The 19,870-nt window shown below is 40.1% G+C and overlaps 1 non-coding gene across 1 annotated transcript; it reads right to left on the bottom strand.

Annotated features, from left to right (window-relative positions):
* Window positions 1-2,140: 2,140 nt before the first annotated feature.
* LOC136468203 (small nucleolar RNA R71) lies at window positions 2,141-2,248 on the bottom strand. The gene has a single exon (XR_010761737.1). It is a non-coding gene; the product is annotated as a small nucleolar RNA R71 (small nucleolar RNA).
* Window positions 2,249-19,870: the final 17,622 nt, after the last annotated feature.

Below are 19,870 nucleotides of genomic sequence, written 5' to 3'. Positions count from 1 at the left end.
CTAGGTCGTTTATAAATATAAAATATGATTAATTTTACTTTAGTTTTCTAATTCAAATATAAATTTGACGTAATATAATATAGATATTTATCTGAAATATCTTACACATGCTTTTGTATATTTAAAATAATAGGAGCTCAGTTTTCTCTATCTAATAAAAGCAAAGTTTCGGTAGTCGTTTCTTTTTCACTGTAGCTCCAATTAGAGTGCTTTTCGCGCATGTGTGTTCGTAGCAATGCGTAGATTAGTTTTCAAACCTTTTTATTGATTGGTGTATTGTTCTAAATTTACTATGTTTGCTATGCATGTTTGTTCAGATGCTTGTGTGGTGTTCTTTGATACTGACCAGTCGGTGAGCTTTGCGTTGGTGATTTAAAGGAAGTTGGAGACCAAGAAGCAATTCTACGAAGTTTTAGGATTTGAAGAAGGATCTAAGTTTAAGACAAGTATAGCATGGGATCATCCTTGATGTCCTATTTCACTTTAATCACTGAATTTCATATGCATGTGTCCTCCTTGTCACCTTTATTGGATCCCCTAGAAATTGTTTACTGATTACCTTGAAACCCCGGGATATATGCATTTGGGTATCATTTGTGCTAGTGCTGAACATTGACCATGATCTTGATACTTGATTAATAATTGAGCTATAAACTATAAAAGATGACTTGTTAGCAACAACAGGAGGGTTAAATTCCCTCTCCATGAGGACTCTTTTGTAAGTGATCATCCGGGACTTACAGTATATCTGTGAGGGCTACATGGCTCTAGCTCTAGTTGCTTAGAAGACCTTTTCTAGCCGGCTTAGAGGATACTGCAAGTTGGGTATAGGACAACCTCTGTCCTGTTGAGCCTAGCTATGGAAGCAGCATTTTATTTTTGGAAGGGGGTTCCTATATCCGATGACCCTGCGGCCCTTCCCGGTTAGACGAACTTTTGAGTGGCTTTATATGGTTCTCTATGTTTTGGGCCTAGCTAACCCAGGCATTTGAGAATCATGACTCACAGTGAAAGTGTACACCTCTGCGCAGAGTTTAATAAATTGATATATCAGCCGTGCTCACGGTCACGAGCGGCCAAGGGATTCTTATGCCAAAGATGAGCACTTGTCTAATTATGCTAAACTAAGTTGTCTTTGAGCTATTTATTGTTCTTGTATAATGATCATGTGTTATGGGAACTATGGTGCTACCTTGTTGCTAATAAATGCTAAAACTTGATCATACACTTAAAAGCTACTTGCAGTTCAACCAGTGTCAGCTATTTGAACCTCATAAACCCCATGTTATATTTGCTGAGTTCGACATGGACTCACCCTTGCAATTTCCCCCACACCTTAGGCTGGATATCAGTTTGCTAGAGTCTGAAGGAGTTAGGCTTGTGATCAACTAGTCAGTTGGATCCAGTGGAGTGAAGTCTGCACCCGGAGATCAGAGTTGTCTATCCATTGATTGCTTTCTAAGGTTATCTCTTTTGCTAAGTTCGCTATATACTAAGCATTATGAATTGATATTGCCCCTTCATTTGTAGCTATATGTGAGATTTGATTTCCAGGGCTCACATATGGTGTGCATTCGGCTTTGTCCTTGAAACCGGGTGTTACACTTACACTTGTTCTGTCTACTTTGATATCTTATGTAGGGTAATGTATGACTGGTTTTGACGTTCCAATAAACTACGTTGAAGATCTAGAAGCATTAATCAGGAGAACTAGAGCCAAACTCAAGAAAGTCTCAGCTTTAGAATTGGAAGACAACTAGACCAGGCAGAGCTTAACACCAGTTTTTGAAGCCATGGCTGACAAGACTCTCCGTGAGTTCTCTACTCCAACTACGGCCAACATCCATACTAGACGACAATGGTTTTGAGCTCAAGCTAGCTCTCATCAACATGGTGCAAGCCAACCAGTTTTGTGGGAAGGCACATGAAGATGCGAGTGTTCATCTCCAATATTTCTTAGAGATCTGCAGCACTTTCACCATCAAAGGAGTGACCAGAGACACCATATTACTCCGCCTTTTCCCATTCTCACTCTTGGGAAAGGCGAAGCAATGGTTCTATGCCAACAAAGATAGAAATACTACATGGGATAATTGCTCCACTATCTTTCTAGCGAAGTTCTTTCCCACGGACAAGACCAATGCTCTGTGTGGGAGAATTTTGAGCTTTCACATCAACATGATGAATATGTCCCTGACACATGGGAACGCTTTCAAGATTATATATCAGAATGTCCTCATCATGGGATGGAGAATTAGCTACTCATGTAGACTTTCTACCACGGGTTGACCAATAGTACCCGTGAGAACATGGATGCTGCTACTGGAGGTGCTTTCCTATCACTCACAGTCCTAGATGCAACAACTCTCATAAAGAAGATGGCCTCCAACCAAGGTTGGAATGAAGAATGTCTTTAGACCCACAAGAGAGGTGGAGGAATGCATCAACTCAAGGAGGTAGACATACTATCTATTAAGATGGACCTACTCATGAAGAAGCTTGAAGACCAAGCTAATGAGAAGCAAGAAGTTATGCACATTCATGATTCCTGCATGACGTGTGAAGAGTGTGGAAACACTGGGCATATAGGGAACAACTGCGCTAAAACCCATGAGCTTGTGAACTTCATCAACAATAACTACTTTCATCCTCAATAGAATCAAGGATGGAGTCAGCAACAAAGGCCAAATTACCAAGGTAACTATCAAGGTAATAATTATAATAATTTCAATAATCAACCACCCTTGAGAGAATTGATTTCTAGCCAAGCTAAAATTATGGAGGGTTTATCTAGAAAACTAGCTTCCAATGATAAGATCTTAGAAAACATAAATAATAGAATGGATAGATTCTCCTCTACAATTAAAAACCAGCATAGCTTTAATAAAATAATAGAATCACAAAAAGCTCAGTTGGTGGCTGCTGTTCCTCCTACCGACAAAGGTAAGATTCTAGGGCAATCGAAAGGTTTAGAAACTACAAATCTTGTCGATATTCACAATGTAGCATACTACTGTATAAAACCATCGATAGGAAGGTAGATAGATTATTCCTTGCTAGAAAAGAAGAGCGACTCAGGGAGATCTGTCATTCCCATTGCCATTGGACCTCACATTATCTAAGAAGGTATCTGTTACTTCAGAGCAAGTGTCAACATTATGCCAAAGATAATCTATGATAAAATTAATGGAGATACTTTATTGTACACAAATATGTGTTTATAGCTTGCAGATCAGTCCCTCTGCTACTACAAGGGAGTTCTTAAAGATGGCATTGTTCGAGTGGGACAGTCATATGTTCCTATAGACTTTGTGGTTTTGGAAACAGGTGGAGATGTAAGGGCACCCATTATCTTGGGCCAATCTTTCCTAAGCACCGCAAAAGCCATCATTTATGCGGATAGTGCCAAAATCTGCTTCACAATCAAGGATGCAAACATGAAGTTTTCTTTTAAGAATCGTATCTTGCAATCTTCTGGACATCCATAGACGCCATACTTGCCCGAAGAGACAACAGTGAGCAAGAACAAAAATAATATGAGAAGAAGGAAGAACAAAGCAAGGCAGTCACCAGAAGAGTCAGTTAGCATGATCAACACACTCCGATTAGAGTTTGACCACCTCCTCACTTCACCACACCTTGCCAAGAAGGATGATCTAGGCGTACCCACGATCAAGTGTACCATTGGACAAAGAATATTCCACAAGACCATCTGTGATATTGGATCGGGTGTCAATATAATGTCCAAGGTAACATATGAATATTTATTTAGTGATGAACCTCTATTCCCTACATATATGCAATTGCAGATGGCAGATCAATCAATCCAATTTCCAGAAGGGATAGCCAAAGATGTCATAGTAAGAATACATGATTAATATGCTCCTACCGACTTCATGGTTCTAGACATGGGAGAAGAAGAAGATGACACACCCATCATCCATGGAAGATCGTTGCTCAACACTATGAACGTGATCATCTACGTTGGATTTGGATAAGTCCACTTCCAATTCCCTGGAGAAAAGGTACGCTGCTATTTCAATAGTTATACCATTTATGAGCAGCCAAAGAAGACCCACTCTAGGAGACGTTGATCATCCTAATGTCGGAAGAATCAATCCTCAAAGAATAGATGGGAAGAAGATGAAGAACCTGAAGAAGTTGTGAAAGATGAACCTACTCTACCTAAGTCAAATCTATAGACCAAGCAGGTGTGGAAGGAAAAAGTGACATCATCGGAGTCACCATCACAATAGGTGCAACCATCAAGGTCTCTATCTCCGAGACTGACTGATGCACCCAAGGAATAAACAAGATTGGAGGTAGTTCTGTCTGAAGGACTTAAAATTCTGAACCCTCGCCAAGAGGTAACATCAATAGTTATCCATATTTGCTTTTCTACATTGCATGAGTTATTTTCACTTTAGAATATTTACTTTTTCCATCAATTTAGCATTTAAAAAAATAAAAATTATATTATTGTATCATAAAATCCTAAGCCCCATGTGAATGAGTCCTTGGAGTGTAAAAACTCGCAAGAATATTCACCATGGTATTATAAAAATAGATAAAAATACCATGCATACATACTTCCTTTTCTGCATACCAAAATTAGAAAAAATACTAGACAGACATCCTATTAAAAGTTGGCCAATAAAAAATATTCCTAAACCAACAAGAACAACTAATCTTTGGACAGCCGACCGCTAACCCTTTATCCTAATCCATTCCATGTGTTTTGGTGTTCTTGTTGGCATTTGGCAGGATGATACACATTATCAAGAGCAAATTCACCTAGCTATTTTTGTCTCACTCCACCCATGGACGAGAAGGGAATCCATAGGCAAATCTGTTCTAGGAAGCATCACTCAACTTCAACATTCGACCATGACAACATTCAGCTTGGGGGAAAGACATCCCCCATGTATCTAGTTAAGTATTACTTTCCCTTCTATTTTACTATTTCTAAGTTTGCTATATAGTTACTAAAAAGATGCATAACAAACTAAAACAAAATAAAAATATATCTTAGCCAATTATATATATTAGTAATAAGGTGTGATCTTAAAAGTGAGAAAAAAAGGTGTGTTTAGTTTCCTTTAAATTTGATTTTTAAGAGCTAAATAAAATAGACTTTGAGGTTAATCTCTTACAAAGGAAATGATGAATAGTTGCTCTGTTGTAATTCCTTTGAAAGCTCTAGTTTGGTTTTGGTGAATTGATGAAACCCTAAGTGCTAACCTAGTTTATCAAGTGATCATGAGATAGGTAGCACACTCCAAGTGGTGAAGCAAATGAAGATCATAGCATGATGATGATGATGGCTTGGTGATGATCAAGTGCTTTGACTTGGAAAGAAGAAAGAGAAAAACAAAAAGCTCAAGGCAAAGGTATATTTTGTAGGAGCTATTTTGTTTTGGTGATCAAGACACTTAGAGACTGTGATCACATTTAGGTTTCATAGCCGTACTATTAAGAGGGGTGAAACTCATATCGGAATGCGGTTATCAAAGTGCCACTAGATGCTCTAACTTATTGCATATGCATTTAGGATCTAGTGGAGTGCTAACACCCTTAAAAATATTTATGAAAATATGCTAACACATGTGCACAAGGTGATACACTTGGTAGTTGGCACATTTGATCAAGGGTGGTGAAGTTTGGGTGCAAGGGAAAGAAACTCCACTGGCGGAGTGTCCGCCCGTAGAGTGCGGACAGTCCGCCGATGCCACCGGTGCCCTAGACAGAAAAGATGGAGGTCACTGTGAGTGACTGGACGTTGGACTCGGTTAGACCAGAGCATCCAGTTAGTGGTAGCAGAGGACATGTGTTTCGGTCAAGTGACCGGACGCTGGATCCAAAAGCACCGAACGCTAACTGCCTGCGTCCGGTCGTGCTAACTTGGTAGTACAGTGGCTAGGGTTTACCACCAGACGTTGGGCTGTGTCCAGTCGAGGTGGACCGGACGCGTCCAATCGAGGAAAACCGGTTTTAGACCCTTACTGTACTCGACCGGACGTTGAGGCTCCAGCATCCGGTCAGTTTTGCCAGAGCGTCTGGTCAGCTTCATAGCCGTTCAAATCTGACGAACAGCGTTTGAAGCTAGTGACACAAGGCGTCCATCAGTGGACCAGACGCTGAGTCTAGGGCCCGGTCAGTTGGACTGGTGCGTCCGGTTAGAGCGCAGTGTGCCTAGTGAAGGGGTATAATGGCTCTATTTCATGGGGGCTTCTATTTAAGCCCCATGGCCGGCTATGGCTCACATCTTTGGCCATTTTCATTGACATAGCAACCTTATGAGCTTAGCCAAAGTCCTCCCACTCATCTCCATCATTGATTCATCATCATAGTGAGATTGGGAGTGATCCAAGTGCATTGCTTGAGTGATTGCATCTAGAGGCACTTTGTGTTCGTGTTTCACTGTGGATTTTGCTTGTTACTCTTGGTGGTTGCTGCCACCTAGATGGCTTGGAGCAGTGAGAATCATTGAGCGGAGGGTGGTGATTGTCTCCGGCTCTAATCGTGGTGATTATGAGGGGTTCTTGACCTTTCCCCGATGGAGCGCCAAAAGGTACTCTAGTGGATTGCTCGTGGCTTGTGTGATCCTTATCTTGTGTTGGTTGTGCGGCACCCTATTGCGGGTTTGGCGTGTGATGCCAATTAGCGCGTGAACCTCCAAGTGAGTGAATCACCACAACGAGGACTAGCTTGCCGGTAAGCAAGTGAACCTCAGTAAAAATCATTGTGTTCATCATTGATTCCGAGGTGATTGGTCTTCATTGTTATTCATCTTTGTGATTGATTGGTTCTTCATCTACACGATGGTATAACCCTCTTGATCACTCTCTTTACTTTACCGCAAACTAGTTGACAAGCTCTTTAGTGTAGCTAGTTTTGAGAGCTTGCATGCTTGGTTGGTGTGGCTCTTTAGTTAGCCTTTGAGAGCACACTAATGTAGGTTAGTGTCATTGCTCTTGTGTGAATTGACACTATCTAAACTAGAATTATGGTAGATGGCTTGCATTTTGAGTAGGCTAGCACAACACTTGCTTCGCCTCATAATTGTCTAACCATTTTGTTAAGTGTTGTTGTAGAAATTTTATTAGGCTATTCACCCCCCTCTAGCCATTAGGACCTTTCAAGTGGTATCGGAGCCGAGGTCACCGTTATTTGAGGCTTAACAACCTTCGGTGTAAAAATGGCTCAAATCAACAACACCAAGAAGCCACCACAATTTGTTGGTACAAATTATCCTTATTGGAAGTCAAAGATGACCACACACATCAAGTCAATCAATAGAAAAGTGTGGAAGGTGGTAGAAACCAAAATTGAGATTGGTGATCCAGAGAATCCCACCGCCGCCGAAGAAGTGCTTCTCCAAAACAATGACATTGCTCTAAGTGCTATTCATGATGCAATTGATGAGAGAACATTTGAGCAAATCAAGAATATTGAGATGGCTCATGAGGCATGGAAGAAGTTGGAAGAATCATTTGAGGGCACTCAAGCCATGAAGGGTGCAAAGGCATACATCCTCAAAGAAAAGTTTGCAAGCTTTAAGATGAAGGAGGATGAAAGTGTGCCAGAGATGTTCCATAGGCTTCAAGTGCTTATCAATGATCTCAAAGCACTTGGAGAAGAGGTGAAGGACAAGGACTTCTCCCACAAGTTCTTGAGATGCTTGCCTTCAAGATTTGGTACATTGGTCACCATTCTAGTGAGAAGCAGTTTGGACACCATGACACCAAACCAAGTGTTGGGAGACATCATGACCGATGATACATATAGAGATGATGATGAGAAGGAAGAAAAGAAGGAGAAGAAAGATGAGAACAAGGATGAGAAGAAGAAGAGTGTGGCATTCAAAGCCACATCATCCAAGGGCAAAGCTAAGCAAGAAACATCAAGTGAAGAAGATGAATCTTGGGATGATGATGATGATGAGAAGATGGGTCTATTTGTCAAGAGATTTGGCAAGTTCATGGTGAAGAAGGGCTACCATGCTAGAAGAAAGAAGTCTTCATCCAAGAACAAAGAAGAGTCAAGAAGGTGCTTCAAGTGTGGAAGCAAAGATCATCTTGTTGCTCAATGCCCATACAATAGTGACAATGATGATGACAACAAGAAGAACAAGAAGAAGGACAAGAAGGAAAAGAAAGAGAAGAAGGACAAGATGGCCTTCAAGAAGAAGGGTGGTTCATATGTAGTCACTTGGGATAGTGATGCTTCCTCAAGTGATGATGTTGATGATAGTAATGATCACAAGACCACCAAGAAGAAGGTTCTTGCAAGCATTGCCATCAATGAGAAGCCTTCTCTCTTCGAATCTTCATCATGCTTATGGCTAAGGCCACTAAGGTACAATCTTGTGATGATGAAAGATATGATGATGATAATGAACAAGAAAATGAAAATGATAGTGATAGTGATAATGATGAACCTACTAAGGATGAATTATTTGACATGCTAGAAGATGCTAAAGAACACTTTGACATTAAGAGAAGGGAATGCAAGAGCTTGAATAAGGAGGTAAAAGCCCTTAAGCAAGCCCTTGATGAGCTCAAAGCAACTCATGAGAAGCTAGAGGAAGCCCATGAGAAGCTTGGCAAGGCTCACAAAAAGCTTGAAAAGGCTCATTCCACTTTGCTTAATGAACAAGATAAAAAGAAGCATGTTGAAACTTGTGATGTAGGTTTAACTTGTGATTTAATTGATACATCACTATCTATGCCTATCATCGTTGCTACTACTAACCCTTGTAGCACTTCTACTTCTACCTCATCTAGTAGTGATGGTCTCACTTGTGATGCCTCACTAGTGGTTGAGAATAAGAACCTCAAGAAGGAGGTCACTAAGCTCACTCACACCTTAGCTAAGGCTTATGGTGGTGAGGACCGCTTGCTTATGTGCTTGGGTAGCCAAAGAGCTTCTCTCTATAAAGAGGGATTGGGCTATATCCCCAAGAAAGGCAAGGCGGCCTTTGCTCCTCATAAGACAAGTTTTGTGAAGAACAATGGTCGGTTTTGCACTAGTTGCAAGCAAGTTGGTCATAGAGAGCATGAATGCACCAACAAAAACAAAAATGCTAATGTATCCTCCATTAAGCTTAATTCTTCCTATATGCTTGTTAAGGATACAAATGGTGTGAAGGCTAAGTTCATTGGCAAACCATGGATGGGCTCAAAGAAGAAAGCCATTTGGGTGCCAAAGAGCTTAGTTACAAACCTTCAAGGACCTAAGCAAGTTTGGGTACCTAAAAAGAATTGATCTTCTTTTGTAGGTCAATTACAAAGCCAGAGGAAGGCATTGGGTTCTTGATAGTGGGTGCACTCAACACATGACCGGTGATGCAAGAATGTTCAACTCAATCAACACCAATGGCAATGATGGTTATGATAGTATCACATTTGGTGACAATGGCAAAGGCAAGGTCAAAGGGCTTGGTAAGATTGCAATATCCAATGACTTGAGCATATCCAATGTGTTGCTAGTAGAGAGCTTGAATTTCAACTTGCTATCCGTGGCTCAATTATGTGATCTTGAATTCAAATGCATATTTGGAGTAGATGATGTAGAGATCATAAGTGTAGATGGCTCTAACTTAATCTTCAAAGGCTTTAGATATGAGAATCTATACTTGGTTGATTTCAATGCTAGTGAAGCTAGATTGTCCACATGCTTGTTCACTAAGTCTAGCATGGGTTGGTTATGGCATAGAAGGCTTGGTCATGTTGGAATGAAACAATTGAATAGATTGATTAAGCATGACTTAGTTAAAGGCTTGAAAGATGTTGTGTTTGAAAAGGATAAGCTTTGTAGCTCTTGTCAAGCTGGCAAACAAGTTGGAAACACCCATCCTAAGAAAAGCATGATGAGCACTAGTAAAGCATTTGAGTTATTGCACATGGATTTGTTTGGGCCAACTCAATACACTAGCATTGGTGGAAATAAATATGGCTTTGTGATAATGGATGACTACACTAGATACACATGGGTATTCTTTCTAGTGGACAAAAGTGATGTATTTGCAACATTCAAATCATTTGTCAAGGCATTCAAAATGAGTTTGAAACAACCATCAAGAGAGTTAGAAGTGACAATGGTAGTGAGTTCAAGAATACTAGAATTGATGAGTTATATAATGAATTTGGAATTAGACATCAATTCTCGGCCAAGTACACACCTCAATCAAATGGCCTTGTTGAGAGAAAGAATAGAACACTCATTGATATGGCAAGGTCTATGCTTAGTGAGTACAATGTGAGTCAATCTTTTTGGGCCAAAGCTATCAACACGGCTTGCTATTGTAGCAACCGCCTCTATTGTCACCGATTGAAAGAGAAGACACCATATGAGCTCTTGAATGGTAGAAAGCCCAACATTGCATATTTTTGGGTCTTTGGTTGCAAATGCTATATCTTGAAGAAAGGTACAAGATTGGGCAAGTTTGATAAGAAATGTGATGAAGGATTCCTACTTGGTTATTCCACTACAAGCAAAGCATATAGAGTTTGGAATTTGGATAGTGGTACTCTTGAGGAAGTTCATGATGTTGAATTTGATGAAACCAAGGGTTCACAAGAAGAGAATGAGAACTTGGAAGATGTTAGATGCATTCAACTTTCAAATGCCATGAAGAACATGGATATTGGTGAATTGAGGCCTAGGCAAGTGATTGATGATGAAGATGATCAAGTGCAAGTACTCTCTAACTCAAATGAGCAAGATGATACAAATCAAGCTAGTGCAAGTGACTCTCATGACATTGATCAAGATCAAGTGGCTAGTACATCATCTCAACCCAATGCAAGCAATCAAGTTCCATTGCTCCAACCAACAAGTATTGCAAGAGATCATCCATTAGACACTATCATTGGTGATATTTCAAGAGGTGTATAAACAAGATCAAGATTGGCATCATTTTGTGAACACTTCTCATTTGTGTCATCCATTGAACCGAAGAAGATAGATGAAGCTTTGAGGGATGTTGATTGGGTGAATGCTATGCATGAAGAATTGAACAACTTCACAAGAAATCAAGTATGGGAGTTGGTAGAAAGGCCAAAGGGACACAATGTGATTGGAACCAAATGGGTCTTTAGAAATAAGCAAGATCAAGATGGGATAGTAGTAAGGAACAAAGCAAGATTGGTAGCACAAGGCTATACACAAGTTGAAGGTCTTGACTTTGGAGAAACATATGCCCCTGTTGCTAGATTGGAAGCAATAAGAATCTTGCTAGCCTATGCTTGTGCCCACAACATCAAGCTCTACCAAATGGATGTCAAGAGTGCATTTCTCAATGGTTATATCAATGAAGAAGTATATGTTGAGCAACCTCCCAGTTTTGAAGATGTCAAGAAGCCCAACCATGTGTACAAGTTAAAGAAAGCATTGTATGGCTTGAAGCAAGTACCTAGAGCATGGTATGAGAGGTTGAGGGATTTCCTACTCTCTAAAGGGTTCACAATGGGCAAGGTTGACACCACTCTTTTCATCAAGAAGATTGGAAAAGACTTGTTTGTGTTGCAAATCTATGTTGATGATATCATATTTGGATCAACAAATCAAGAATTTTGTGATGAGTTTGGGAAGATTATGGCTAATGAGTTTGAGATGTCCATGATTGGATAATTAAGTTACTTCCTTGGTTTTCAAATCAAGCAATTGAAGAATGGTACTTTTGTGAGTCAAGGCAAGTACATCAAGGACATGATCAAGAAGTTTGGCATGATTGATAGCAAAGTCATTAGCACACCAATGGGAACCAATGGCAACTTGGATAGTGATGCAAGTGGAAATATGCTGGATCAAAAGTTGTATCGGTCCATGATTGGAAGCCTACTCTATGTGACCGCATCAAGGCCGTATGTCATGTTTAGTGTATGCATGTGTGCAAGATTTCAAGCCTCACCAAGGGAAAGTCATTTGAAGGCTACAAAGAGAATATTGAGGTACTTGAAGCATACACCAAATGTTGGTTTGTGGTATCCCAAAGGAGCAAAGTTTGAGCTAGTTGGTTACTCCGACTCGGATTATGCGGGATGCAAGGTTGAAAGGAAGAGCACCTCGGGCACATGTCAATTGTTGGGAAGATCACTTGTTTCATGGTCATCAAAGAAGCAAAATAGTGTTGCATTATCAACCGCCGAAGCTGAATATATATCCGTCGGTAGTTGTTGTGCACAAATACTTTGGATGAAGGCCACTTTGAGTGATTTTGGAATCAAGTTCAAGAAAGTGCCATTGCTATGTGACAATGAGAGTGCAATCAAGTTAACCAACAATCCGGTGCAACATGCAAGAACAAAGCACATTGATGTCCGCCACCATTTCATAAGAGATCACCAACAAAAAGAGGACATTTGCATTGAGAGTGTAGGCACCGAAGATCAACTTGCCGACATATTCGCCAAGCCATTGGATGAGAAAAGGTTTTGCAAGCTAAGAAATGAGTTGAACATATTGGATTTCTCAAATATGTGTTGATGCACCCCCCCACTCATATGACATGCCTCTCCTTCGAGCAATCCAAGGTAAAAGTTGATTGGCATGGCATACATCCTTGCTAAGGACATGTTTAGTGCATCTAGTCATATTTTCAATCTTATTAGGACCTTTCAAGTGGTTCTATTTTATTAGGATCATTCATGAAAATCAAATGAATTTGATGTTTATATGGTATCACTATTGCTTCTATGCTTGACATGATCTAGTGATAGCATATGACATGTTTATGGGCTTGTAAATCTAGTGTTTAATCTAGAAAATGAGCTCTAAGTGTTTAACTCAACATGGTACAAGATAACCCTTATTTGGAGGTGTGAAGAAGCTTGTCCTTGGATCAAACTGAGTTAAATATCTTTGGCAAACAATCTAGATTGGACCAAATTTGGGAAAATGATCCTCACCCCATTGATTGACATTGATAATCTTGACCCTACAAGTAATACTATCTACATTTAGAACCTTTGTGGTCATTGTTGACAAAGGGGGAGAGAAACAAAGATGTGGGGGAGAGAAACAAAGATGTGGGGGAGAGAAACAAAGATATTGAAAAAGGGAAAGAAACATAGATATCTCTTGACATATGACATAGGGGGAGAGATATGAAAAAGGAAAGGGATCAACTAAAATTTTGAGCACACAAGTAGGGGGAGCAAGCTCATGAACTTGTATGGTGCATTTGAATGTGCATTTCATATGTTTTCTTGCATAGCATAAGTATTAAATTTAAACATCCATGCTTATGTGATGAATGTTAGTTGTAAGATTGAATGACGAAATAAAACCACTAAATAACTTTCATTTCCAAGTAAGTCTTTACAAGTGGTATCTTTCTAAAGTATGTCTCCAAGTGGTATGAAGCTAACCATGGTGCTAAGGATGATATAATGATGCACTCCGATTGGTATCATGCTTCAAAGGTCCATCTCTTATACCTTAGCATCATGTGGTAGACATTGACTCCTATATTTCCTATCTAAGCATATGTGTAAGCTTCAATCCAAACTCTTAGCACATATGAAGGGGGAGCAATTGCTACCATTTGGGATTCATGAAACTTGTCCATATCCTTTTACAATTGGTAAATATGCTTAGGCAAGCAACATGTATTCAATTGAATTTCAATTCATATCTTTGTATAAGGGTTGTCATTAATTACCAAAAAGGAGGAGATTGAAAGCTCTAGTTTGGTTTTGATGAATTGATGAAACCCTAAGTGCTAACCTAGTTTATCCAAGTGATCATGAGATAGGTAGCATACTCCAAGTGGTGAAGCAAATGAAGATCATAGCATGATGATGATGATGGCATGGTGATGATCAAGTGCTTCAACTTGGAAAGAAGAAAGAGAAAAACAAAAAGCTCAAGGCAAAGGTATATTTTGTAGGAGCTATTTTGTTTTGATGATCAAGACACTTAGAGAGTGTGATCACATTTAGGTTTGATAGCCGTACTATTAAGAGGGGTGAAACTCGTATCGGAATGCGGTTATCAAAGTGTCACTAGATGCTCTAACTCATTGCATATGCATTTAGGATCTAGTGGAGTGCTAACACCCTTGAAAATATTTGTGAAAATACGCTAACACATGTGCATAAGGTGATACACTTGATAGTTGGCACATTTGATCAAGGGTGGTGAAGTTTGGGTGCAAGGGTAAGAAACTCCACTAGTGGAGTGTCCACCCGTAGAGTGTGGATAGTCCGCCGGTGGCACCGGTGCCCTAGATAGAAAAGACAGAGGTCACTGTGAGTGACCGGACACTGGACTCGGTTGGACCAGAGCGTCCGGGTTAGTGGCAGCAAAGGACATGCATTTTGGTCAAGTGACCGGACGCTGGATCCAAAAGCACCGGACGCTGACTGCCTGCGTCCGGTCACACTAACTTGCCAGTAAGTGGCTAGGGTTTACCACCGGACGCTGGGCTGTGTCCGGTCGAGGTGGACCGGACGTGTCCGATCGAGGAAAACTGGTTTTAGACCCTTATTGTACTCGACCGGACGCTGAGGCTCCAGTGTCCGGTCAGTTTTGTCGGAGCGTCCGGTCAGCTTCATAGCCATTGAAATCTAACGAATAGCATTTGAAGCCAGTGACACGAGGCGTCCATCAGTGGACCAGACGCTGAGTCCAGGGTCCGGTCAGTTGGACCGGTGCATCCGATCAGAGCGCAGTGTGCCCAGTGAAGGGGTATAACGGCTCTATTTCATGGGGGCTTCTATTTAAGCCCCATGGCCGGCTATGGCTCACATCTTTGGCCATTTTCATTGACATAGCAACCTTGTGAGCTTAGCCAAAGTCCTCCTACTCATCTCCATCATTGATTCATCATCATAGTGAGATTGGGAGTAATCCAAGTGCATTGCTTGAGTGATTGCATCTAGAGGCACTTGGTGTTCGTGTTTCACTGTGGATTTCGCTTGTTACTCTTGGTGGTTGCCGCCACCAAGACGGCTTAGAGCAATGAGGATCGTTGAGCGGAGGGTGGTGATTGTCTCCAGCTCCGATTGTGGTGATTGTGAGGGGTTCTTGACCTTTCCCCGGTGGAGCGACAAAAGGTACTCTAGTGGATTGCTCGTGGCTTGTGTGATCCTCATCTTGTGTTGGTTGTGCAGCACCCTATTGCGGGTTTGGCATGTGATGCCAATTAGCGCATGAACCTCCAAGTGAGTGAATCGCCACAACGAGGACTAGCTTGCCGACAAGCAAGTGAACCTCGGTAAAAATCATTGTGTTCATCATTGATTGGTTCTTCATCTACACGGCGGTATAACCCTCTTGATCACTCTCTTTACTTTACCGCAAACTAGTTGACAAGCTCTTTAGTGTAGCTAGTTGTGAGAGCTTGCATGCTTGGTTGGTGTGGCTCTTTAGTTAGCCTTTGAGAGCACACAAACATAGGTTAGTGTCATTGCTCTTGTGTGAATTGACACTATCTAAACTAGAATTGTGGTAGGTGTCTTGCATTTTGAGTAGGCTAGTGCAACACTTGCTTCGCCTCATAATTGTCTAACCATTTTGTTAAGTGTTGTTGTAGAAATTTTATTAGGCTATTCACCCCCCCCCCCTCTAGCCATTAGGACCTTTCATCCTTTCAAGTACCTAGTTTTTAGCCTTGAATTCTCTCGAGTTTTGGATAAGACTGGTTTGATATAAGAATTTACTCTAAACTTGAAACTCATGGGTAGCATATGCTTGATCTAAGTCTAGGTAATTAACGGATATGATATGAGAAGGTCTGAGCTATTGTTTATCTTGTTCCAAGTGATACTAAAGTTTTAGAGATTTATCTTTTAAAAAACATAAAATACTACATGATGAGTTCCTGTATGACAAAGCTTGAATTACTAATATAGCCATACATGATATTTAGGCTAGGAAAGCTTCCACTTAGAAATGTTACTTGTATTGCATTGAGTTTAGTCAAGCTTTGTTGACCTTTATGAGAGGTTTGTCATGCTCTTAAAATCAAGATCACGTACACACCGCCCACATATGTACTATTCCTATATTGGGGGTAGGCGCAAAAACATGCCATTCTATTTAGATCCACCCAAAAATGTTTTACGCCTACACCCGGGGGTAAACACCAAAAACATGCTTGATAGGCTTTCCATGCACCAGATAAATGCTCCAAGTTCTTGTTGCTATCTCTCAAAAGTTTTGTTGCAGAAAAGAAACATTGGGCTATGCAAAAGTTATTAATAAAAAAAAGAGAAACAAAAAAAAGTGATGAGGAAAAATGGACAAGTGTCTAAGATATTAAAAAGAATGGGTACTCAGATGCCCGCCTAAAAAAGAAGAAACAAGAGAAAGATAAATATGATAGCCCATGTTTTCTTGCAAAGTTTTTTCTAAATTCCAAAAGAGAGATATATTTTCGAGGAGCATAGTAGAATTAAGTTAGCCACCATATATATATATCCACACACATGCACATCTTGATTTGATTGTATGACTCAACTCTCTTTGGATCCGAGGTTTGACTTTATAATATATGTATTGCAAATATGCTCTTTCATGCTTTCTCCACTCCTATGAACTCCACATAAGCCTTAGTTGTAGGAACATAACATCAATATTGCCTGGTGAGGATCCATAAATACCACATAGATTAAGAGACTTGAGAGTGTCATACAAAGGAATCTCTGAGTTTTATTTTGAAAATCTATAAAAACTCCATAATAATGGTTGAGGAAAGAACTTGAGACATAGTGCTTGACTTGATCGTTCTGTCTTTCAATTGCTCAAGACCCAAGTGAAGGCTAAGAAGCCCCAAGGTTAAAGATAATATGGGTAAGTTTGAAAGTCATATTAGTTTGTTGTAATCCGGAGGAGAATTCTTGTTTGAACGCATGTGTACTTTTGAAGAGTGCAAAACATCGAAGCAACTCCTGATCCTTTTTGCTAAGTTTAGCATTGCTCAAGGACGAGCAAAGGTTAAGCTTAGGGGAGTTTATTGACGGTAGTTAACCAACATTATAAACTATCAATATAATATGAATAAGGGCATGAACATAATTACCAACATAGGTTTAGGGGGTTAAACTAACAAATTCCATGAGTTTTGGTGAATCTATATTTTCTGCAGGGTTTATCCAAAAAACCATTAAGGTGGACCTAGATGTCAGAATTAATCACGCTTATTCATAGCAAAAACAACACCAGAAGGATCTAAAAGACTTGAGAGGACACCACACCGAAGCGTAAGTCAAGACACCGCCAGGTGGGGCTGGCCGGCCCCACCTTTAGACCAGCCGGTCTATGGCCCCACCCATCAGCCTCCATCTCGTTATGTCAGTTCTCCACCACCTCCAAGATTGCATCTACACCATTCATTCAAGTCAGTTTGATCTGAGGGCTTAGAATTGATGCTCTGGCCTATATATACCAGCCCCTGCCACCCCAACGAGGCATCAAACCCTAATCAAGTCATTTGAGAAGATAGAAACAATCATCCTTAGAGCTCCACCATATTCTAGGGCATAGCTAGCTAGGCTAGGTCTAGAGGGAGGCTTGGTATAGCATTTGTACCCCTCTCTTTTGTGTCTCTCATTACTTTTATATGTTTGCTACAATTGTTATGACATTGTTCTTTGTATTAATCATATTCCTAGTTATCATGTTCATCGTCTACTTTGATTATATGCTTATTATAGTTAGATTATCATCATGTTTATGCATAAGTTTGTATAGCGCTCATTCTCTAGATCTAGGGGTGAGTAGTCGACATTGTGTAAGCGTGGTGCTTGTACGTTGTTTACCTATAGATACACCCTATATTCTGGGCCATGTGGTAGATCACGGATGTGACACTTCCATTGAATCCTTTGCAGTCCACTCCCCAAATATAGGACAAGTAGGATCTAGTTACGAAAGAAGACAAGCTCTGTTCTTAATCTTCCTTAGTAATATCCCTTATGTGTAGATATGAAGTTGATCTTAACCATGATTACTAAGTGTAATTGCACTAATCAACGTATGCTTTGACTTGTAATTAAGAATGACTTAGGAATTATTCCTCTAATATTCTACTTAGCCATGCTAATGCCATAGAAAGGAGTGTTGTGAGTGATTAATGATTAGTTATTACTTGCCATTCGTATATATTTATCTCTTGACTTACCCTTGTTGTGAGTAGAAGTTTGGTTATGGTTTATTTCTCCATCATGTGTATAAGTTATCAATATATTCCTAATGCCCGTCCTTCCCTATGGTAAAAATATAAATAACGGTACTTGGAATACTTCCGAGTGAAGTGCTACAATGGTATATTATCTATGCACTTGCAGATTCCTTTCAGTTATATATATTCTATCTAGTCACATGAAATACTAAAGTACTTCTTAGTGTCATTCTAGAAGTGCCACTAGGTAGTACCAATAAGCATTTTTGGCACCATCGCTAGGGATAACAACTTAGTAAAAGTGATGCTAAGAAATATCAACAATCATTAGGTGACTACTTAAACAAGTGATAAGTTAATAAATTCCAACACCTTTCATGAGATACATTGAGCTCATCAAAGGTTTGCTTAAGGGCTTTTAGTTCTTTACGCAAGTCTTTGCGTTCCCTTCTCTTAATATCAAAATGTTCTTTAGCATCTTCCAACATGTCAATTAGTTCATTTTTACTTGGTTCATCATCATCACCACTTTCACTTTCATTACCATGTTCCTCATCACATCCATCATCACAAGTTTGTACCTTAGTGGCCTTAGCCATGAGGCATGTTGATAGAGTGTTGAAGAGGGAAGTCTTCTCATTAATGGCAATGCTTGCAAGAGCCTTCTTCTTGGTGGTCTTGTCATCATCACTATCATCATCATCACTTGAGGAAGCATCACTATCCTAAGTGACCACATATGAACCACCCTTCTTCTTCTTCTTGAAGGTCATCTTGTCCTTCTTCTCCTTCTTGTCCTTTTTCTTGCCCTTCTTGTCATCATCTTCATTCTCACTATTATAGGGGCATTGGGCAACAAGATTATCCTTGCTACCACACTTGAAGCACCTCCTTGCTTCATCCTTGCTCTTTGATGATGACTTCTTCCTTCTTGCATGATAGCCCATTTTCACCATGAATTTGCCAAACCTCTTCACAAAGAGAGCCATCTTCTCATCATCCATATCATCAAAGCTTGAATCATCATCTTCACTTGATGTATCTTGCTTGGCCTTGCCCTTTGATGATGATGTGGCTCTGAATGCCACACTCTTCTTCTCACCCTTCTTCTCATCTTTCTTCTCCTTCTTTTCTTCCATCTCATCATCATCTCTATATGTGTCATCGCTCATCACATCTCTCAACACTTGGTTTGGTGTCATGGTGTCCAAACCACTCCTCACTAAAATAGTGACCAATGTGCCAAATCTTGAAGGTAAGTGTTGGTATTTTTAAACGCACATAGATAAATCTGCAAGCACATAGATACCATTGTAGCTTTCACCTAGGAGTATTCTAGAGTATCGTGTTTATCCACAAGGAAACAATGGTTAAAGAAGTTAATAGTTCACCATCATGTATCTACTAACTAGTATACCGACTAAACTAAAGTTGGGGTAAGTGTTGATAGTGATAAGAGTTATGAATAATAACACACACATAGGAGAATAAATGAGTAGTCTAGCTAAGTTGAGAGGACAACGGGTGAGTTCAGGTTCCTAAATACTTCTCTATTACTTTGGTTCTATAGGTTATAATTAATTCATGGGTAGATATAGTGATCACACACAATAACACTTTGGAGCAACAATACCTTTTCAACTCTCGAGGGGGGTGAGAAAGCGTAGTTGGGGGAAGGCTGCCTAAAGCTCAACAAACACCAATCCTAATGTGGTGGATTACAATGGCCTGACAAAGCTA

The sequence above is a fragment of the Miscanthus floridulus genome, chromosome 7 (genome assembly GCF_019320115.1).
Source record: "Miscanthus floridulus cultivar M001 chromosome 7, ASM1932011v1, whole genome shotgun sequence".
In the NCBI taxonomy this organism is placed as follows: domain Eukaryota; kingdom Viridiplantae; phylum Streptophyta; class Magnoliopsida; order Poales; family Poaceae; genus Miscanthus; species Miscanthus floridulus.
Note: the sequence above shows the minus strand (reverse complement) of the source record. Positions and strands in the feature narration are given on the sequence as shown.